The sequence below is a fragment of the Protopterus annectens genome, chromosome 8.part0, assembly GCF_019279795.1.
Source record: "Protopterus annectens isolate FY-2018-M chromosome 8.part0, PAN1.0, whole genome shotgun sequence".
Lineage (NCBI taxonomy): Eukaryota > Metazoa > Chordata > Ceratodontiformes > Protopteridae > Protopterus > Protopterus annectens.
In genome coordinates, this window is record NC_056741.1 from 28,087,279 (window position 1) to 28,112,783 (window position 25,505).

Consider the following 25,505-nt stretch of genomic DNA (forward strand, 5'->3'; position numbering starts at 1 on the left):
ATTTTAAACCAAAAGGAATCTCGGCAATATAAGTGAATCAAAGTGATCACTGCATTGTGGCTGACATGATAAACAAAGCAATTTAATGTAAATTAAGCATTGTGTTTGGAGTAAATGGCATAAAGACAAAAACAAACAAAAAAAAAAAAACAAAAAACAAAGCAGTTAACAACATTGCCTACAACTAAGAAATCAAACAACATGTTCTTACATAAGAAGAGCTATTACACAACAGCACAAACAACATATTTTAATAATTCCAAACTTTTCTGGTGTACAGTCTTGTAAAGGCAGTTACCAATCCCATGCCTAATCTTTTCCCAATGAAACCAATACCTGTGACTTGATGTATCTGTCTTGGAAACTAATACCATGACAATTTGCAGGTTCAGTACAAACTTTATAGATACGACCTCAAACATCTGCCGGCAGAATGTAGCTATACATCCTCTCACCTCAAATTATAGTATTAATCAGACAAATCATTTCTCATTTGAACCATTCCCAATTACTACAATAAAATACTTGAACAAAGTAAAACCCACTACATTAGCAGCAGGCAACGTACCTGCAGAATGCCTTAAATTAAGAGCAGATGGAATAAGCTACCTGGTATCTATGTTAATTGACAGATCCTTACAAGAATCTTATGTTCCAAACAATATGGTAACCTTACATTATAAAGATAAGAATAAAAGAAAGAGCGTGAGGCAGATACAGCTTCAGCGTATCACAACTGTTACACTGTTCCAAATATGTTGTCTGTGCGCCAAAAGGTTCTGAAGCATTCCCAGCTCCTTTCAGCTTCAGATGAAAGGAGCTGGGAATGCTTCAGATGAAAGGAGCTGGGAATGCTTCAGAACTATTGGTCTGCTTGGTAACTTTTTGGTAACTTTTTAACTTTTTAACTTTTTTGCTTTTGGCGCACAGACAACATATTTGGAACAGTCTAACAGTTGTGATACGCTGAAGCTGTATCTGCCTCACGCTCTTTCTTTTATTCTTATCTTAATATTTTTGCCTCCAAAGGAGCGTGTTTTAACAGTCAATATTTATATCCTCATTTACATTATAAAGAGTTCATAAAGGAGATAGTACCACTGAACTTTCAAAGTACTGACCTATTGCAATACTCTTTTCTAAAGTACAGAAAGATGCATTAATAATCAAACCATAAAGTTTCTTCTAGAAGAATACTTAATTTTCCCTTCACAGCATGGCTTCCAGATCCGTTACTACATTGAAACTGCTCTACTGTGCTTTCTAGAAATAGTCAAGTAAAACAAAAATATAGATAACCCTATATCCACCCTATTTTTGGAAATCCCAAAGCCATTTGATACTGTATATGACCTTCTTCTCCGCAACAAGCTCTCATAACTAGGACTAAACATTATTGCCATTGAATGTTTTTCTAGTTATCCCAACAATTATACACAATTTGTCAAATGGCATACTTACTACTCTACTCACCAGCCAGTACAAACAGGAGTACCACAAGGGGTCAGCTATGACCCCTCTTATTTAATATGGTCATAAGTGACATGCATAAGGCAGCCAAACATGCAACAATCATACAATATGCTGATGACTCAACTCTTGCTTGCTCAGCCACAAATCTATCCCAACTCCAATCAAATCAACCAAGACTCTCGGCTACAATCCTATACCAACTCCAAACAATCACCCAAGACTCTTAGTTACAACCCTATTCCAACTCCAAACAATCACCCAAGACTCTCAGCTACATCCCTATCCCAACTCCAAACAATCCCCAAAGACTCTCAGCCACAACCCTATTTCAACTACAAACAATCACCCAAGACTCTCAGCTACAGCTCTATCTCAACTCCAGTCACCCAAGACTCTGAGCTGCAACCTTATCCCAACTACAATCACCCAAGACTCTCAGCTACAACCCTACCCCAACTCCAACCAATCACCCAAGAATTTCAGCCACAGCTCTACCCCAACTCCAATCAATCATCCAAGACTCTTAGCTATAACCATATCCCAACTCCAAACAATCACCCAAGACTCTCAGCTACAACCCTATCCCAAATCCAATCACCCAAGACTCTCAGCTACAACCCTATCCCAGCTCCAAACAATCACCCAAGACTGTCATCCACAACCCTACCTCAGCTCCAATCAATCACCGAAGACTCTTAGCTTCATTCCTATCCCAACTCCAACCAATCACCCATGAATTTCAGCCACAGTGCTACCCCAACTCCAATAAATCACCCAAGACTCTCAGCAACAACCTTATCCCAACACCAAATCACCCAAGACTCTCCATCACAAACCTATCCCATCTCCAATCACCCAAGACTCTCAATCACAACCCTATCTCAAATCCAATCACCCAAGACTCTTAGCTACAACCATATCCCAACTCCAAACAATCACCCAAGACTCTCAGCTACAACCCTATCCCAAATCCAATCACCCAAGACTCTCAGCTACAACCTTATCCCAACTCCAAACAATCACCCAAGACTCTCATCCACAACCCTACCTCAGCTCCAATCAATCACCCAAGACTCTTAGCTTCAATTCTATCCCAACTCCAAACAATCACCCAAGACTCCCAGCAACAACTGTATCCCAACACCAAACTATCACCCAAGGCTGTCAGCTACAACACTATCTCATCTCCAAACAGTCACCCAAGACTGTCAGCCCAAGTACTATCCCAGTTCCAATCAGTCACCCAAGATTTCTTTCCTCTATTGAGACCTGACAAGGACAACCCCAACTACTCTTGAATCTTCAAATTAATTACATTTACCTCCACCAACTAGCACTGCACTAAATATTGCTTCATCTAACAACACCAAAATATGAGTCACCAATACAAAGTTATTGAGTGCTGTCATAGATGATAAAATTAAATCTGAACAGCATATTAGGTCTGTTGTAAAAAAAAAAAAAAACTCTACAAATTAAAGCTCTTACAAAGCCAAGCAATTTTTCACTGATCACAAAAGGAAGGTAATTGCAATGCCCCTTTTCCTTCCCAGTCTGCTGTATGCATCTACAGTTTTAACTAATGTTCAGGCTAAATTAATGCACAAGCTTGAACAGTGTTATAATACAATAAGTAGATTTGCAACAACTCTCCCAAAGCCAACCTATAATTGTATTCTCTCACAGAACCTGATCTGACTAGAACTACCACAACACATATCACATACACATCTCATAATGGCACATAAATACTATACTATCCCTCAAACACTCCAGCCATCAGCAAAATGAGAAAAAGGTACAAATCCAAAAGGAACCTTGGAATAAAGCACCGACACTCAATAAAATTCCACTGGGACTCCTTATACTCAATAAGCGTGGCTAGATTATGGAACAGCATTCCTTCCATCATCAGGCAAATAAACAATCTCCTCACTTCTAAGATAACCTCAGGTTACATCTGTTCATACTATAAGTTGCAAATGTCCTGAATCTCTGGGTAAAAATACTCACATACTCATGATTTTGTCCTGTTGCCTACTAAACCATTTCTTCGCAACTGGGACTTTATGTCTTACTGAAGTGAATTTATCATATTTCTCCGATGAGAAACATACTTCTGTTCTTTTATTAGCTTACAACCCAGCATGATGGTGGATGCATATTGCATTACTTCAGCTACCAGATTTTGATACTGTGTATTATATAGTGGTCTTATTGCACATTTACTGATGATTTCCTGCTTAGTCGTACTCTGTAATATGCGACAGTGTTGTGTAGAACTTATATCACTTTGTATCTTTATGTAATAGTTCCTGTTTATTCAAGTTTAATGAACTTGTGTATTTGTGTACATATTTCTTTAGAGCTTAGATCAGATTCATTAACACCTACACTAAGTGGAGACTAATTAAAAAACATCCCTACTACATTTTTTATGCTTTCTAGACACTCAGAAAGATTACAGTAAGTGTACACATAGTCTGCACTTTGTGGTAACCTTTAAGAATCTCCTCTGATATTTAAGGCTGCAAAATAATCAGCAGGAAAACTAAAATTAGGAGGAAGGATGTGTGAGTTATGCTTGTGTTGTCTGTTCATTCAAAACAGTGTACACTTAGTTTAGGCATTAATGAATCTGGCCCCTTGTTTAAACTCTGCTATATCATACACCTACTGTTTATTGAAACTTGTCTTCCAGATCACCAGGGAAAATGGATATTTTACCCACTATGACTTTCCCAGTAATCAAAACCAAATAAAATAATAAACCTGAACCTGAATTTGGAAACAAAGGGAAACATTGAAGTGTATGCAGTAATGTTCTGAAATTTCTGTATTTGGTGAAGTAGGTTAAACCACTAAGGTCCATAATGGGTCCTAAGTAACTGGACATTATTGAACCAGGAAAAAATGAGGGTACACACACACACACACACACACACACACACACACACACACACACACACACACACACACACAAACACGTTCCATGCTGTACTCACCTTTGTCCTTGTGGCCCGGTTAATGGCTAAAAGGGTTTGCAGACCAGCCTACTTATCAAATCAACAAATGGTAAATGAACAAACAAGCAAACACACAGAAAAACAAATAAATATATGAGATGCACTTACTACTAATGCCAAATGTGTGAAAATGCCTTAGTTTCATTAAGATGTCCCAAATGAGGATTTGATTTAAATTATAAAGGAGAGGGCCAGGAGGGAAAGTCTTGCACATGGAGTGGGATGTGCTGGGATAAATTGAAATTATTTATAAAAAAAAATAGTCTGAGCCCTACCCTCTTCCTTTCCTGTATCTGTTATGCTGAACTTTCAAGAAGTTTCTAGGATATTGAGTTATGCACATTATATTTGCCATTGCTCCTGTTGTCTTGGAGTTTAGATTACCTATTAACGCTCTTGCTTCATTTAAGGTAGTAAATGTTGATTCAAGTTACACCACACGTGTAGCATAAAAATCCTTCTGATAATTCTACTGCCTACACACTGTATTTCAGGTGAAGCACATATTTCCTTGACCTGTACTGTCCATTTTTATGAGAATCAAAGCCATTGTAATAACATTATGCATTTGAATATAATTCTCTCACTCTGTTCCTGACAATAATTGCAGTTCCACTGTTCTCACTCTAAATGCTTATCCCCAAACACCACTCTGCTTCTGCCTCACACCCCTAACTACTCTTTCACCCACATCAGTTCTTAGGTGTGTACTAAGCAAATGACCACTGGGGCCTTTTTAAGCGTAACCATGCATCCCAGATCTCTGACAAGTTCTGGTACCTTTGGTACTGTAAGCAGAGGCTTGGGAGATGAAACATTTACAGGTTGTCTGTATCCATTAGAGACATAGGTACCAAACCAGAGGTGAGTTTCTGGTTCCCCATACAGTTGTCCGACTTACACTTGATTTGGGTTAGGGTGGAGCTCTGTTTCACTTGGATGAGGAGCCTGTTCTAGAGATGGTTCAGTTTCCACTTTTACAACAGGACTGACTCTCTTTCATACAACACTTTTCCAAATTATTCTTTATATTTTCTTGTGCACTACTGTATTCCTCCTTCACTATATCATCAATATTCTCATCAAAGTCATCTGCCCCTGAACCTCTTCCTTGTAGCTGCTTAACATGCCATCCTAACAAAATCTACCCTTTCATACTTAGTATCTTACTATAAGTAAGATGGAGTTTGATATTCTTAATGACATCTATAATGCACACCATGTGGAGTGGAAGACGGTTCCATAGAGGTGATATTTTCTGTGATACAAACTTATCCCTCCAACATGTTCTAATAGGCTGATAGGTCCATAGGTGTTTACTAGGCTAATAACCACAAGGGCCTTTTTAAGCCTAGTCATGCATCCCAAATCTCTGACAAGTTCTGGTACCCGTGATAAGTGTAAGCAGGGGCTTGGAAGATGAAACATTTGCAGGTTGCCTTTGTCCATTAGAGGCATAGGTGCCAAATCAGGGGTGAATTTCCTGTTGCCCATCCAATTTTCCAAGTTACACTTGAATTGAGTTATGGAGGAACTCTGCTTCACATGGATGGGGAGTCTGTTACAGAGATGGGGTACTCTCTTGGATACATACCTCTCTCCAGCAGGTCCTATTTATATTACAGGCAAGGTTTAAGTCTTTAGAATTGATAATTCTGGTGCTGTTTGTTTTGCTGATATGTAGGAGGTCCATCAGAGTGAGGCTTGACAATGCCCTGTATGCCAGGCATAGATCTTCCCTCAACAGCCTGTAGGAGACAGAATGCAGGGATAGGACCTTCAGGCAGTCTTCATTAGTCATTTTACTTATGCCCTGTATTCTTTTAGTGAAGAATCTCTGTGGATGTTCTATTTGTTGTATATGCCTGTTTATGTGTATACCAAAGGGGGCGTTGTACGTGTATGTTTGATGAATGCCAAATACAGTGGAACAATGACTTCCATGGACCTAGATGCCATACCTTTGTTTATCAGTTGTGCAACACAGAATGATTTCCTCTCTACTGTGTGGCCAAGTTCCCGACTACTGGGTCAGCTCTAAGCGGTGTGTTGTCAATATGATAGTTATCAGGGATGCATGATTTCCTGAAGGATACAATTCTGCATTTCTTGGCATTTTTTTAGTTCATGGCTCTAACGCCAGTTGTTTGTCTGTCAGCCCATCCTGGAGAACATTTGTTTCAGTGTGGGATCCAATGACAGCTCCTAATTGGCAATCATCTGCAAATTTAGTAAGACAGAGACCACTGACATTAGAACTGACAAGAGAAGTAAATGCCAAAAAGGAGTGGTCCAAGGACTGATCCCTGTGAGACTCCATTTGTGATTGGCCTCTTTGTAGAGATGGACTCCCCAATTTTAACTTCCTGTGTCCAGTCTGTGAGCCAGCTGGCTACCCACTGGGTAACATATGGGTTTGTACCTAACCTCTTGAGTTTGTCAACAATTCCTGAGTGGGATATTATGTCAAATGCCTTTACCAGGTCAAGGTAGGCAGTGTAAACCATTTTACCACAATTTATTGCTTTGCTGACCTTCTCAAAGAAGTCCAACAGGTTGAGTAGGCATGACCTGCCCTTGATGAAACCAAACCGGGTTGGGTCCAGGGTGTGGAGGTTTACTATATCATTATTGAGCGTTTCCATGATAATTCTTCCATGGCTTTGTATATAAGATCAGTGAGACTTATGGGTCTGTAGTTTCTGGGGTCTGTAGATGGCTCATCTTTGCATAGAGGGATGACTGTTGATGTTCTCTATTCATGAGGCACAAAGCCTCTTTGAAGGCTACAGTTAAATAATAATTCCAGAGGCCCTAATAGGTCATGTTTCATGCTATTTAGAAGGTATCCTGGGATATTTCTAGACCGTTGGTGCAGTGTTCTTGGCCTCGAGATAACAAGCTCCATTTACAATGAGCTCTGGACACAACTGTGTATTGACTCTGAGGTTGCAGACATAGCTAAAGAATGCCTTGTGTTTTTTATTGGCCTGGGAGGCCAAATGTACCTCAGACTTGGCTTTGGTAGACTTTCTTTGCCATCTGAGGTGTTTGTTTAGTTTGATGAGAGTGATTTTATCATTCTGGGTGCTGCACCTCCTAATTTTTACCATGATTTTCTTCCTTCTGTTACACATCCTATTGATTTTGTGATTCCATCAGGGTGGCTTGTGTTTTGAGTTAGTTCTGTACTTCTTCCTGGTGGGTACAACTGCCTCTATGCAGCTATTAACATGCTTGTATAGGGTTTCTGTGACAATTTCTGCATAGGTAGCAGTATTAAAAATATATAAGACCAACCAGAAGCTAAAGGTCCACTAAAGCAGAAGTTAAACCAAACAGAAAGATAGCAGTGTGGACCACTGGGCTAAAAAATAAAACTTTTTATTGCACACAACAGGTTAGCGCTTTCGGGAAACAATCCCTTCATCAGACAAATCCATAACAATTCTAACCACATTAAATACATACAACTAACCAACCAGATTCTAAAAACAATTAATCATTTAAAAATAAGGTCTACACCTACTTAAAATGGGCTTTAAAGGTACCATGCCATTTAGACCAGGGGATCTGTCTGCCCCTAGTTTTATGATCAATTTTACCTCATAAAATTCTGTAAGATTATTAACACCCCCCCCCCCCCGGATTAATTTTTACTATCTGCAAAACCTGAAAGGAAAAACAGTGCTCCTCATTTCTCTTAGTATGTTGAAACAAGGCATTATGTTCCCTTTTTAACCTAATATCTGAAAGGTGTTTGAAGATCCTGTCCTTGAATTTACAATTAGTCTTCCCACATAGAACGATATACAGATCTGACCTCTAGCTGAATGTATTATATTCTCAGTATTACAGTTAGCTATAGGTAGCAGTATTCTCATGGTTTCTGGTAGCTTCATGTTTTACCAGCTTATCACTTAATAGCAGGGAGCTAGCCTTAGAGTAGTTCCTGAATATTCCAGGGTTAGCTGCGGTCCAGGTTTTATTTTTACTTCAAAGGAAACCATTTTTGTGGTCTTACCTTACAAGAGAAGACATTACACACTGGGGGGGGGGGTGTGCAGCACTCTCACATATTAGTGAGGATCAGTATGGTTGGACCCCTGGTTGGTGCATTGACAGTCTGGTCCAGAGAGTTTGTGTTTACAAAATCTAGGAATCTCTGTGCCTATATGTCTGGTATCATATAGGATTCTCAGTTAATAGTGGGGTAATTAAAGTCCCTATGATTATGGCATTTGGTTAGATGGTGAGTGTTTCCCATAAGTTTAAATACATGGTATGGGTTACCTGAGTTATAGAAGGGGACCTATAGCTTGAAGTGGTATTGGATTTTACCTATGGTGATTTGAACATGGATAGGCTGAAGTACATTGTCCTGTTTGACCAGCCTTGAGGTATATTTATTTTTGATGTAAATTGAGATACATACACTTTTACTCTCTGTCTGTGTAGTAGCTGTTCTAAATGTGTGGAAGGCATTATAGCCTTGCACTGTTGGTGTGTGCTCTCTGTGGCTTTAAACCATGTCTCAGTGACCACACAGATGTCAGCATTCTCTAGGGTGAAGAGAACTTCTGGGGTGTGGAGTTTTTGTTTAAACTCCTAGCACTGAGCAGTGATACTTTTAGATTTTCTTGGTTTTGATTTGTTATGTCTAAAGTACTTTCAGTTTGGCATTGAGTAAAAAAGGCACTATGGGGAAGATAATGTTTTAGCTAATATTCGAAAGCTTAGATAGGAGAGGTGTAGATCATCCCTGGTGAAGCAATGTGGTCTGTTGATCATCTCTTTGCATGCTGACAAATATTGTACCCCCTTAGAATGACACCAGAAACTAAGACAATCATTAAAGTCATTCATTTTTTGTTCATATTGTAGCATCATCCTTAGAGAAGGTAAAATGCTGCTCAGAGCTAGGCTCACCCCAGCCTGGGACACATATTCCAAAAGCTCCATGATGTCTCTCTTTATATAGTCTAGGGAGGTATGTCTCAGGTCATTTACACCCTCATGAACAATGACTGAGTCATCTGAGTCATACTGACACTTGTGGCCCAATGACCTGAGTTCATGCATAATGTGTCGGAGCCAAGCCCATAATAACCAACTAATGGTGACATCATCTCTGTGTCACTGCTGGACAGAGGCACAACAAACTAATGGGCACAGTATTTTTTAACATAAGGGGTGGCGTAAGCCACAAAAACTCTGGACTAGGCTTATAAATGCCTTAGGGCAGATAGCCTAGTATAAACCTATGAACCTATGAACCTATTCTCCTTAATCAGCCTGGTGAGAGGGACATCAGTGTGTCTCATGATAGAGTCTCCAATGACCAGAAAATTGGATTGTGTGGTGGCTTGCCTTATGGGCTTAGAGGTAGAGGCTCCATGAGCTGTAACTCTATGTGTTGATGTGGGTGTTGTTTTGAAAGAGTGCATTTGGGGCTGCTGAGGGTATTTGTTATATGTACTTCATCTAGGAGGTCTTTGGGATTTAGGAAGGTTACATTTAAATGCCTCAGCATATGTGGGTCTAAATGCGTGTTTTGAATTGTGTGTACCACTGACAACCTTATTGATGTTAACAGTACTTTTATGTGAGCGCTTTGACTCTACTAATATTGTTTAAATACATCTCTCACATACCATGTCAATTTGTATGAGAATTAATTAACTGGTTGTCAGTAAACATGAAGCAATTTTTACATTGCCTCAGGATGCCCATATCCACCAACCTGGTAACAGAGAGTGGAAAAGTTCATATCCATGGCCTTTGTTACCATTCCCCACTCAGGAATCATAGAAAAACTCACTAAGCTAGGCATCAACCCATATATCACTTGGTGGGTTGCAAACTGGCTCACAGATAGAAGCCACAGTGTGAAAGTAGCTGACTCCAAGTCAGACTGCTGACCAGTCATGAGTGGAGTCCCACAGGGTTCAGTCCTGGGTTTTCTCCTGTTTGGTATCTACTTCTCTGAAGTCCAGGTCAACACAAAAGAACTCTGGCTGACAAAGTTTGCAGACGATTGCAAGTTGGGAGTTATTATTAACTCCCCAAGTGATGTTGACATCCTTCAGAAAGACCTCACTGAGACCAGCGACTGGTGTCAGAACCATGGCCTTAAGCTCAATGCCAAAAAATGTGTTGTCATCCCCTTTGGGAAAAACCCAGTTCCCATGAATTACAACATTGATGGTAGTCCACTGAAAACAGAAGGCATTATAAGAGATCTGGGAGCACAGGTTGACAGCAGCCTCTCTTTTGACCACCACATTGCCACTGTGGTCAGAAAGTCCTTCTATGTGGCACATCTCATTACTAAGGGTTTTGCATCCAGGAAGAAAGAGGTCATTGTCTCCCTCTACTCTTCCCTAATTAGGCCAATCATCGAGTACAATGCCCCATTTGGCATGTACCTCACTAGACACCTGCAACAACTGGAAAGGCCACAAAAGTACCCCACAAAGATGATCCTAGACCTTAAACACTTGTCCTAAATGGACAGACTCAAAAACCTCCAACTATTCTGTGTCTTATATCGCCTACTTAGAGGTGATCTCTGCTTGACTTACAAAGCCGTGTCTGACTCAGCTCTGTTAGAAATGCTACATCTAAAGAAATCCCAATCCCTCTCCACCACACACTCCAGAGACCGCAACCTCATTACCAGAATCAACAAAACATGCTGGAGGGACAAATTCATAACCCAGAGACTGTCCATGCTATGGAATAGACTTCCCATACATGTCAAACAGAGCACCTCACTGGCCCTCTTCAGGAGAAATCTTGATGAGTGGATGGGGAATAGAAAATTCACCTCGGGGATCACTCCAGTGGGTCTACTCAACAGAGGCACTGGGAACTAAGGTCGGGTGGCACGATGCCAAAGTAATCCTATGGGCTAGGCTTGTAAGGGCTCCAGGGCCATTAGCCTAGTACACACCTATGACCTATGAACAGACCCTTTTTGTTGATTAGACAGTTGGCGTGAGAATATAAAGCAATGTCAGGAGTATCCAGTTTGCAACTCTGGGGACAGTACTTGTCACTGCTAAATAGTTGTCCTCTGTGCAAGTAGGTATTAGTGAAATTTCAATTGTGCTTTTGTAGGAAAAATGCACTCAAGGTGTCTGAGTCTGTACAGAGCACTGCCAAGCACTTGAGGAGAAACTAATAAGTGGATCCTGAATATTTAAGGATGAGGTATTTAGACAGACATTCTGAAGTTAGAAACAAATCAAGCAGTACTTACTGAAAACAAAGAATTAGCTTGTCAAGAATGATGAAAAGAGGGGAGTTGCATGAATGGCTGCTGCCTGGCTACTACTCATGCTGGTCTCAGCACAGCTTCACTCTGTTGGGGTACAAAACTCCTTTGATTCTTCTCTCACCAGAAGCAAAACAATAGCACCGATCCCAAGATGAGAAGCAGGCCGCAGCCTGCTTGGTGATCCACACTCTTGTCCCAGATGATGCAAGGGTCTGCAGACTTGTAGCCTTTTTCTGGTAGATGCCACAGATAGCAACTAGACCAATCATTATGTTGCAAAGGAGATTGAGATACTTTGAATGGGTATTTATCATGAATTGGGAATGTTGAGGTTCTGTATGCAAGACAATGGTCACTTCTCAGTAGACTGCATGACACTGGGCAGATTTTTTACAATTTAGGCCCTTGATTTTTTTTAGTAAGAAAGCCTTGGGGTCATTCCAGTTCTGACAAATGCTTGGAGAGATACTTCACAAAAAGAACACTGTGCTCAATTATCAGTTTGATGAGAGCCAACTACAGTGGAACAGTTATATTCCTGGATCTGGATGCAGAATTTTTAGATATAAGCTGTTCAGTTAAAAAGGACATCTTTACAACAGTGACTACATGGTGACCAAAGGACAGGTCATTATTGATATAGGGTCACAAATCCGAACTACAAGATCAATTTTCAGGGGTGTGTTGTTAATGTAATAGCTACAGTGGAAGTCATGCTTGACAACTGATATGATTATAGACTTCTTGACATTTAGTTTTACTGCATTATTTTGACACCAGCTATTTCTTTGTGACCGGCCCTCTAGGAGAATCTTGGTGTCTTCTGGGGAGTGTATGATGGCACCAACTTTGCAATCATGTGCAGACTCAGTCACTTACAAATCCTTAACATTAGCTTTGACTTCTGAGAAGTAAACGCCAAAATGGAATAGGCCAAGGACTAAACCCTTAGATACACTGCCAGTGATTGGTCTTTAGGAGAAGGTATAGCCACCAACACTAACTTCCTGAGTTCTGCTTGTGAATCAATTTGTTGTACAATGAGTTACATAGGAACTGACATTTAGATGGGAGAGTTTATCTAGGATACCTGAATATGGGATTATGTTAAATGCCTTAGCAATGTCTAGAGAAGTGGTGTGCACTGTTTTGACCTTATCCATTGCTTCAGTAACATTTTCAAATAATTCAACCAAGTTAAACAGGCAGGGCCTGCCTGCTCTTGATGAATCTGAACTAGGTTGGGTCAAGAGTCTGCAGGTTACCTACATCCTTAATATATTAATTCCATAATAATCCTTTCCATAGCCTTACAGATGAGACTGGTCAGACTCATGGGTCTATAATTACTCAGGTCCATTTGCACCCCAACTTTGTGCAAGGGAATGAGTGTTGTCGTCATCCATTCATCTGGAATGAAGTCTGTTTTGAGGCTGATATTGAATTGCTTCTTCTTCTAGGGGATTAGACAAGTCATGTTTTAAGATGACCAGTGGGCAGCTGGGTATGTTATCTGGTCCCATAGACATAGTATTCTTGGCCTTATGTAGTACCTTGAGACTTGTTCTTGGGTGATTTGAATGGAGAGGTGTATACATTATGATATTTAATTGTGTATTTATTTGCAATATCACTGTAAAACCTTTGTAAATTATGTGAATTTGCTATTCCTAATAACCTAATATATGTGGTGTCATCATAAAGCTTTTTACTGAATACAGTGTACAAGTTTATTTTTCAACATTATAATTTTGTGTTTTGATTTCTGTAAAGCTTTTCTCCCCAGGACTCCACTGAAAAATGGTTTTGTATGGCCCAGTCAGACCTTACTGGTAATCAAAAAATGAATGAATGAATAAATTAAATAAATGCATATATACATACTTTCCGCACAGTTCCTTTTTTTTGTTTATTTATCTTTTTTGTTGAGTAGGTTACTGCAACTAGACATGGAATAATGTCAGAGGATACCCAAGGTGTTATTTACACTAGCTATATTTAATGATGATAGAATGTGCCCCCCAAAAAAAAAAAAAAATAGGAGGAATATTGCTTCTAATTGAAATGGCAAAAAAAAAACCTAATTAAAAACATCTTATCTCCCATCCATCTGATTACAGCCTCCTGAGGATGCTATAAACAGCTTCACAGCCCCTCCCCCTCTTTAGGAACTGGCAACAGTATCCAAAACTATACCAAATTACTGCATGAACATTTATATAGATGCATGGAATCAGGAATACCTGACAGGACTAAATTGTCCTCCGCAAGGAAGAGTAAACCTGCTTGGTGGACATCTACAATAAATAAACTCTATAACAAAAGAAAAAAATTGCTGTCCATGACTAAGAAAGAGCAGGTGCCCAATTGGAAGCAATCTCTCCTTAGCATGAACAAGTAAATAAGAGCACTAGTGAAATCCTCCAAAGCAAACTTCCAGTCCAAATTGGCCACACAACTAGAGACAATCATAAGGCCTTCTTCACATATGTCTGGAATCTCAAAGGTAGCACCCAGATCTGTTCAGAACTGGTGGTCAAGGACACCGCATATACAAATGCTGTAAATATAGCAAACTTGCTGGCTGACAGATTCAGTGAAAATTTCATCCCTCTGTCCCCCATCAGTAAATCAGGACATTCCCAGTACCTGCCCCCTTCCCCTTATATCTAGGGATTAGGTCATCACTGCTCTCTCAAAGGCAAAACATACCTGATAACATCCCAGGCTGCATCCTACATGAACTCAGGCAGGAACTTGTAGCACCATTAGGCACCCTATTCAACCAAAGCCTGAGTACCAGTTTTGTCCCAGCTGAGTGGAGGACAGCCACTGTCATCCCTTTACACAAAGGTGGAGCATCCACTGATCAGGAAAATTATAGACCCATCAACCTAACTAGCCTGATCTGCAAGGCCATGTAATGGATTATCATGGACCTCATTTACAAGGACATTGGCAACCTCCAAACACTCAATGCCACACAATTTGGTTTTGTCAAGGGGAGGTCATGTCTGTTTAATTTGGTCGACTTTTTTGAGACAGTCACCAAAACCATGGATGAGGGGAAGACAGTGCACCCTGCCTACCTTGACCTGGCCAAAGCCTTCAACACTATTCACCACTCGGGCATAATAGATAAACTCTCTCAACTCAATCCATATGTTACCAGATGTGTAGCCAACTGGTTCACTGATAGAACCCACCTAGTCAAAATAGGGGAAGCTACCTCAAGCAGTAGACCCGTATCAAGTGGCTTACCCCAGGGTTCTGACTTGGGGCCTCTGTTATCTGGGATATACTTTTCTGAGGTACAGGCCAAAACCAGAGGGCTATGGCTGACCAAGTCTGCAGATGACTGCAAGTTGGGAGCTGTCATCCATTCCCCCAGTGATGTGGACATCCTCCAAGAGGGTCTTACCCAAACAAATGACTGATGCCAGAAACATGGCCTCAAGCTGAATGCAAAAAAAAATGCGTCATCATCCCATTTGGGAAGAGTGATGTCCCCACAAATTATCACATTAATAACAATGTTCTAAGCACTCAGTCAGTAGTGAGGGATTTAGGCTCCCAGACTGATAGCAGCCTGACTTTTGACCACCATGTTTCTTCCATTGTACGGAAAGTTTTCTACTTGGCCCACCTCATAAGTAAGGGTATCTCATCCAGGGACAAGGAGGTCATAACATCCCTGTATTCTTCCCTTATAAGGCCCATTATTGAATACAGTGCCCCATTCAGCATGTAGCTTGCAAAACACATGCAGCAGCTGGAAAGACCACAGAGGCACCTCACCAGGAGAATCCAGGGCCTCAAAAATCTACCATACACAGATAGGCTAAAAGCCCTATTCCTCTGCTCTGTTTCATACAGACTCCTCAAAGGTGACCTATGTCTAGCATACAAGGCGATCCTGGACCCCACCTTGATGGGACTGCTGCATATCAGTAAGTCAAGCTCCACTCAAGTAACCCACACACATGGCCTCAACCTGGTCTATGACATCAGCAGGACTTGCTGGCCAGACAGATTTGTATCCCAGAGACTCCCCCATCTATGGAATACACTCCCATTCCATGTCAAGCAGATTACCTCTTTATCCTTTTTTAAATGCAATCTGGATAACTGGATGGGAAATAGAAAATGCATCCTTGGGATTCCACCCATGTCCCTTGTGAAGAGGGGTATCAGGTGCTGATTTGTTTATGCATGGAATAAACTCTTGGCTAGGCTTATAAGGGCCTCAGGGCCAATAGCCTAGTAACTTCCTATGGTCCTATGATCCTATTATGTCTTCCATTCCCTTGAACTAGCTGGTAATTAAAGTTACCCTATGACAGCTTCGAATTTTTCAGATACCTACTTGTTAAACTACAGCATGTGATGTATAAAGCACTCCATATAAAAATATTTATATGGGTATGGTACCCAAACTTAAGTTGACCAGAATTAGGTAAAAAAAAAAAAAAAAACAAACACAAATACAAGACAAGAGCTTTCCAACTTGATTATGAAGATTTAAGGGTAATATATGCCTTTAGTTCTCAAAAATCAATTAAGGGATTACTAAGAGAAATGGTTAAAGATATGGCTAACATGAAAACAAAGCCCAGCTGATCATCTAAAACACGAACACTTAACACATAAATGAGAATACCATCAAAAAATCCAAGTAAAACATTGTACACGAAAAAACACGTCCTTCGTGCCAACAGCCCAAAATGATAAGAGAAATAAGAGGTGTGACCAACCACCAACCAATGAAGAGCAGCATGCCAAACAAACTAACCAATCTCCTTTCTGATGCAATTCTGTAACACATCACCCTTACAGAAATCATCTGCCAATGTTTTAAATGAAATAAAATACTGAAATATTGAAAAATCGGAAGTCGTGATTTATTTCCCACTTGGGACTAAAGATATTAAAGAGCTGGATATTAAAAGAGCCTGATTTTTATGTTTTTGTCTCAAGTTTACTCTAGCATTTATGGCATGATAGAAGCAGTTTTCAACAACACGGAGCAAACACTCTTTAACTTGTACAGAATTCAAAGACATAAAAAGGTAATTGTAAACAGTAGTCCATCAACTGTGTTTACTTGAACTAAAGCAGAACGCCTTAGGGAAAGCCCACCAGCCCATTTCAAAAACTATCTCACAAATATTATGTGTTACCACAGGTCCTAATGCTTCTGAAGCAGGTAATTTACTAGTGGGTGGTCCTAAGGGATCAGCACTTCATCACATACCCTTCTCTCCTTTATTAATAACTTCATTTTAATTCTACCTCAGGCACAGTTTACACTTGTTGCAAACAAAGCTGTGTAATGTTTTATAGGCTGTTAGAAAGTATTTTTATCTGTGACTGTGTGACTTTAGGACATTTCAGGGTAAAATTTGTCCCTGAACTTTATAAAAGTCTCAGTATCATTTTAGACTAGTAAAATGCATCAATGTATATTTTGTTATGTTGATCTTTTACATCGGGGGGAAGAAGGGGTCTATAGTTAGTCACTTCTTTTATTTATGCATGTCAAGTCAAAATGACCATAAACTTAGCTATGATGGGCTGAAATTAAAATGTACTGTCAGTCACAAAATGATACCATTCTAGCTTTCAATTGATAGATAGCTATTAACAGATATATTTACAGATTTTAGATGAGTTTAGCAGTATTGTAGGAGATAGACAAATGTTGTTCACGTCTTTGTCAATTTTAAAAATACTGTTAGGGCTGCAATGTCTGAGCTCTATCCTATCAGACTTAAAATAACATATGTACAGATAGTACAGGCCTCATTATGTCAATGCCAAGAAAATGAATATTTTACAGTTTGATAGGGAGAGTTTTAGTGGCCCCTGGTGGCCAACAAGTACAGATGAAATTGTAAACAAGTGTAAAATAGATACTTTAAACATTTCACACTTACTGCTGGGTAGCTGATGATAAAAACAAATATAAATTGAGTATCTTCCTGCATTTAAGCAATTAATGCAGAGGTTAAACATGAGTTGTGCTGCAAACATTGCTTTGTGAGAATGTACTGAAGTTACTGTTTAAGATTTTGAAATGAACTATGGGAAATATCTACTGACACAATAGTTATGTTCCAACTGATATATAATTATAACCAGCGTCATGCATCACTACTTCATGCAATATTATTCAAAGTGATTTATAATACGGCTCAACAAATGATAACTGCTTTGTTGTACCTGATTTGTACTGTGAAATAGCTCTGCAAAAGATATCAAGCTTGGTTTTCAACATGTAGCAAGATAGCTGTTTCAATTAGTTTGACAAATTACTAACACATTTTATATTCTATACTTATTCTGGGGTGTCATGTAATAAGCATGCGTTCATCAAATGAAAAATTCAGACTGCAGCACTGCAATTTGAGATAACTGGTTTATAATTTTACTGTTGGGCAAGGCAATATGTATATTGTAATTGAAATGTGAGCATTTTAAAATTCATTTAGTGCTTTATTATAATAGTCGAAAAAAATCATACTGTAAAATAAATAACTATTGATGTATCATCCTGTAAATTATGTCTTTGAAATATACTGATGTTGCATCCCTAGCAATGCAAGACAGGAGAGATGTTGCATCCCTAGCTATCCAAGGCAGGAGATATATGGTAGTGGGAATTGTTTGAAGACCAATCACTAATGCATCCAAATAGTTGGTATAATTGATTTTTCTCACTGACTTTTAATAACATGGAGTGTCAAACATAAAAAGACATGTAAACTGATATGTGTGACAATACCACAGAAAAATACACTTGATTTTGGACATCTCTTGTATTAATCTTTTTTTCAGTTTTTCCTTTTTTTATACTTGTTTATTCTTTCATTGTTAAGATTTACAAAGACTCAAAAGTCTGTAATATTTCATTTGTTTGTACCTCATATTGAATGCTCTAAATCTCATAATCCATCCAAGTGTTTCTCTTATTGTATCTACTTCTGTTTTATTGTAGCTCTTTCTGACTATTGTGACTACAATCATCCAGGCTGATCATGTAATCAGTCCACTGAGATCAGTACATTACTCTACTAAAATTGAATTAAATAAATGCATGCATGCATTTATAAGTGCATATGCTGTATTTACTAAACATGGTATGCTAATATAGCTTTCAAGCCATCATACTTTTCAGCCTAGCCAAAGAATGTTTACCAAACACCTTATGTCAGCTCAAGTGGAAAATGCACTTTTTAATAAAACTGAGTAATATAGCTAAAATGACACTTTTGGAAAGTACCAGTATCACTTTGCACCTAAAATATTAAGTGCCACAGACAGTGAGTGAGACTCACCCCTGACAGGAACCAAAAATGCATGTATGTATGTATGTACTATATTCTTCTATACTTCTATACTGACAGACATTTTTATCAGCAGGATGTGACCATGTAAGACAAAGGCAAACACTATGGGTGATGTGCATCAAAAGAAAAACATCATAAATTACTTGTTGACTTGTTAATGGATCCCAGCTATCTGGTGATCTAAATAGGGTAGAATCTTCCATACTAGACTATCAATCTAGCACTGTTGTGCTATACATTTAACTCTAAAGGTAACGGATGAACATATTTTAATTGCTTCCAACTTACACTGACATTCTTTTGTTGTTTATATTTGCTGACTTTGATTCACTTTTAGTTGTTCTAGCTTCACAAGTACATATTTTATAATAGGGTTTTAGGTTATTTACAAACTTTATCAATACATGATTCACCTCCCCTTTCTGTCACACATAACCAACCACTGTACTTCTTTCAACGTTAATCTTATGCTCAGTGCTTAGCCGATTGCTCTCAATAGCAGTTGTAATTTTATTCCATATAGCCTGCAGTCTTTATAATATATTCTACATCCTTCTTTTCAAACACAATATGTAAAAGTAATGAACCCAACCAAAAAAAAAAACATTCACAGGGAACACATTTAAAACCATTTAATATTCCAGCTATCTGTACCCATGCTGCAACTATGCAATGACAGTAACCCCAACCCAGGCCGACCACTACAGTCTCTCTCATAATGACCCCCACAACCATTAACAGTGTAACACCTCACAACTGCAACTTGAGTAAATTAAGTCTGAAATTTATAAATGTTAACCTTAGAAGCATCTGTAACTGAAGTGCATGTTTTCATATCACATTACATCCCTGACATCCTCGCTGTCACTGAAATGTGGCTAAAACCCAAAGTCAAAGACACTGAAATCTTCCCACCAGGATACAGTATCCTTTGAGCAGACCATAAATCCAGAAAAAAGCAGGTGGTGTAGTTATTATATACCCAAAACACCAGAATGTATCCCTTTATCCAAAAACAGCATCATTCATTCAGTTAATGAAGGGATTCTTATTGCCTTACTCAAGCTAAACACTTACAGAACTATAAATATCATCACCTCATGTATTCTCTCTGGAAATAATATCAGCATAGCAGAGGATGTTCTGTCCTAGGAACCTACCAATATACTTCAAAAAACATCATCACTGGGACCTTAACCTAGACTGGGCCCAAATTTTATCTGGTACCCCCACTACCAGTATAAACCAGTACCCTTTCTCACAACTCATCAATAGACCAACAAGATATAACAAGCCCTCCTCTAAGGCCTGTACACTGGATTGGATTCTGTCAGCTAAACTCAGTAATATATATAACTGCAGCACATTATCAAGCAACCTAAGTGAGCACCTGTCCAGTTTGGCTAACAGGCTTGCATGCAATCTAGAAAAAAAAAACATTGTGCATACAAGAATGTCCTTACCCTATCCAGTTTTAATGTAGACAATTTCACCTGCACACTCAAGCAATGCAATTGGAATATGTTAAAAAATCTTTATGTAGATGAAGTCACCCTCAAATTTAATAAAACCTTTGCAAATATACTGAATAAAGATGCTCCCATCAAGAAAAAAAGAGGTAACTTACTCCAGCAACAGAGGTATTTAAAAAACAGTAGGCAACTAATGGTACTGAGAGACAATGCCTGAAAAACGTATCATACCAATGAATCCCAGGAAAAAACTTCTACACTACAGACAGATAAAAAATAAAACACAGTATCAGGTATGAGAAAAAAAATTCCACTGCTTTAACGTCGGGCACTTCTATGGGCTAGGCTTGTAAAGGCTTCAGGCCCATTAACCTAGTACACACTTATGAACCTATGAAGTTGCAGCAGGCACACCAAAATAATCCTTAAAAAATCTGTGTCATCAGTCTAAAAATCTCCTGAACCCAGACCACAGTCAACACCCCAGTACCTTCCCAGCATGCATTTCTTCAGCAATCACTAATACCTTTAATAAATACTTCCTTCAATCTGTAGCCTCACTTATCAAACACAGCTCCACCATCAAGCCGATCCCCTATCAACAAACCCCATGGGAGCCCAGTTGTCATTCAAACCTGTCCCTACCTCCTCCATAAGAAAATATCTCCTAAAGCTAAAAACTACAAGCTCTGCTTCAGACAACCTTCATCATGAATTCCTAAAAATTGCATCTGAAACTCTGACTTATCCAATATCTATATTAATAGGCACACCTGTTCTAGAATCTCATGTCCCAGCCATTTGGAAGAAGGCTACTCTTCATAAAGGAGGACCATCTGCTAACTACTCCAACTTCAGACCGATTGCCTTTCTGTCGCCATCATCTGAAATATTAGAAAAGTTTATTCATTCCCAGTTACTGCAATACCTTACCATAAACAATCTTTTCTCTGACACACAATATGTTTTTACCCTAGACATAGTACCACTACTGGCCTTTGCTGATACTATTAATAAAAACAGAAATACCGGAAACCTAGTATCAAATCACCCCCTTAGAGCTCTTCAATGTTCCACCCTTAAGCAAGTAAATCAGACTGAACTCCCACATCGCTTCCACTCTAGTCAACTACTACATGCTCATATGGTGATATACTACCCTGATATGTATCCAGAGCTATAAGGCATGCTTTAACACTACCACCCTCCCATGGACTGAACTCTCACATCATCCCTACTACAGTTTGCTATTACTAGCTCATACTGTAATATACTACCCTGATTAGTGTCAAGTACTAGAAGGTATGCTTCAACACCAACACCCTACAAAAGCTTTTTCCTCTAAAGACAAACTTGTCTTCTCCTTCACTATAGCCCAAAACACGTTGAGATCCTCTTTATAGTCAAAACCTCTTTATAGTCAAACCCTTTAGCCACCCTCTTGAATACCCTACCACATGCTCACAGCCTTCTTGAAAACCAGCAGACATTCAAAACCCATCTAAGAGAAAACACTTCTCAGTATCCTGGCTCCAGCATAAGTACAAAATTTCAGCAGAAAAAACACCAGCCAGCACTCAAAGGTGGAACACAAACTTTTTAATGAAAATAGTCCAGAAGTACGTGCAAAAGCACATACCCCAACAATATTCAAACTAGTTTCACCATAAAAACCTTCTTCAGTGAATAAAACATACATGCAACACAAGCATTTTATATAGTAGCCCACCCCCTAGACCCCATCATGATTGGACATTTATAAATGCTCATTAAGACCTGGAGAAAATAAACCTCCTAGTCTAATAATCCAGTAATTTTCTTTCCTATTTAATATATTATGCCAGCCACCTTTGTTTCTCCTGTCACCTTCAGTTTTATCAATGATGACAAACATGAAGTGTGCTGTGGGATGTTTGATGGAGTATTTGTAAAGAGCATTGGAATCACTCATATGCTCAGAAATACGTATTCTCAGGTGATGTGAAGTTTGACTCACATAAAAAGAAGAACAGGTGAAGTAGCCAGATAGATTATCCAGTCGATGCTACAATTGCACAAAAATCTGATATCATAAACTTTGGATGTATTTTTGCTAGTAAATTGACTGGATTTAAGAACATATTTACAAAACGAACAGTTGCCACAAGGGCCACAGCCCATAATTATCCCACCATCAATCATGGTCTGATGTACAGGTTGAACACAAACTTGATTTTTATTGTTGTAATGATTGAAAAAAACTGCCCAATGTCCTGCCCCTGTGGAATGAAAACAAATGGGTTGAGATGTTACAAAACTATCATCTGCAAGATGTCCCAGTGTTTCTGGATAACATCCATAAAATCACGAATATTACGATCATAAGTAGTAACTAATCTGATGGTCCTATTGCTTGTCTGATCCCTGTGTTTGTATTTAATCAAAGCAGACCTATCTTGCCTGGATGCCCAGTAACTAGCCTGAGTAACACATTCCTTATTGTATCCGCATTCAACAAACCTATTGACCAAATATTGTTTATGATATTCATATGACTGATCAGATGAACAAATATGATGCATGCATAAAAATTGTGATTTAGAGATGTTATGAATAGCATGTCGGGGATGAAAACTGGTGGCATGCAATAGAGTATTGAACTGTAGATGTTTCTGGAAGACAGTACTATCCAAGGCACCATCATTATTCTGAGAAATATAAACATCCAAAAAAGTAATATGGCTGCCATGATAGTGTAAGGTGAAATGTATACCTCATTTGTTGTCATTCAAATAATCTGCAAATTCCTGTAGATATACAATATCTGACCTCCACACCATCCAGTTGTCATCAAAGTACCTATGACAGATATCAATCTCCTCCAAAAATAAATTATGGATCACATCATATATCAATTGTTCCTCCAAGAAGCCCATGAAAAGATCAGCATAGATGGAGACAAAAGAAGCCCCCATCGCTGTCCCTTTAACTTACCAATAGCAATTCCCATTGAAGTAAAACACATTTTTGGTTACAACATGTTCCATCAAACACAATAAAAACATGTTGAAGCCAGGGGTATATAGTGAAACCCGACTGAGCCATTAGTCCAATGCCAACAGGCCTGCCCAATATGATATATTTGTGTATAGTGCCACCACATCCAAGGTACACATGACCCATCCTGGTTCCAACTGCATCTCATATATAATGTTCAAAAATACTGTGATGTCCTGAATCCTGGCTAATAAAGAGCATATCAAGTGGATGTGTAGTGCTGTATAATCAGAAAACTTAGATAGAAACAGTGTAATAAACTCAATACCCAAATCATTCGGTATTACTGTAAACAGTGAGGTCACGTCTATTGTAACCTGTAAAAAAAAATCACTTCTAAATCAACTTGTTTTAGAGGTGGATTGATAGGTTATTTGTAAAGAATATTTCCCTTAAACTGCTTTATGGACTTAATAGTTCAGCACAAAGCAATATATATATATATATATATATATATATATATATATATATATATATATATACGTATATAACTTACCAAGTCAGTTTGTACCTGCCAATCCACCTCTAGTTGATACATTCTTTAATGTCTGTGAACAGGATGTTCATGAATTTCTGTGCCCTGATGGACTTGGTCATGATGGAACACCTGTATATTAGATGTATCTCACCCGACATTTGCAGCAATTGGAGAGACCCCAAAAGTTCCTCACCAAAAGGATAAAGGGACTCCAAAATCTGTCATATGCTGCCAGATTGAAGAAACTCCAGCTCTATTCAGTCGCATACCATCTGCTCAGAGGTGACATGTGCCTGACATACAAGGCCATGTCCAACCCGGAATTAATGGACATGCTCCACCTCAAAAAATCCAAATCCAACAAAACCACTAGAGCAAGTGACTTAAACCTTAGCACGGATATAAATAGGACGTGCTGGAGGGATAGATTTATCACTCAGAGACTCCCTATGCTGTGGAATAAAATCCCGGTCCATGTGAGGCAGAGCACCTCGCTGGCTCTGTTCAAGAGAAATCTTGACCTGTGGATGGGAGATCGTAGGTTTACCCCGGGAATCATCTCTGTGTCACTGCTGGACAGAGGCACAACAAACTAATGGGTACAGTATTTTTTCATATAAGGGGTGGCGTAAGCCACAAAACTTTGGGCTAGGCTTATAAATGCCTTAGGGCAGATAGCCTAGTATAAACCTATGAACCTATGAACAGCAGATAAAGAAGGTGCTGTTGTCCTAATGGACACCTCTCATTATGTTGAAAATATGTTAGATATGTTATCAGATGAGATTACTTATGAAATGTGTTCAGAAACAAAAGTTGAGAAGTTAATATTAGGTATATGCTCTGTTTTGCCTGATTTGTCCTCAGAGTGCAACGTTTGGAATGGCCTGCTTGAGTTTTTCACTGCTGAACACCCTGCTATTCCAACAACTTATGGCCTCCCAAAGATTCATAAGTCTTTAAATAAACCACCTATGAGGCCTATTGTTTCAGGTGAGAGAGACTGTTTCAATATATGTTGAAAAACAATTTCAACCTATGTTAGACAAGGTTAGCTCAGCTTTAAGGGACACCAAGCATTTTTTGACATCACTGTATGAATGGTCTGGGTCTAACAGAAGTGATGTTTGTTTTACTAGTTACAATAGATGTGACCTCACTGTTTACCGTAATACCTAATGATTTGGGTATTAAGTTTATTACACTGTTTCTAAGTTTTCTGATTATACAGCACTACACATCCACTTGACGGGCTCTTTATTAGAGATCATTAAGAATAATAACATTTTTACATTTAATTATGTATTTTATATACAGAAGTTAGGTGTAGCCATGAGTACACCATGTGCCAACAGTTATGCAGACTTGATTCTTACATACTGGGAGATG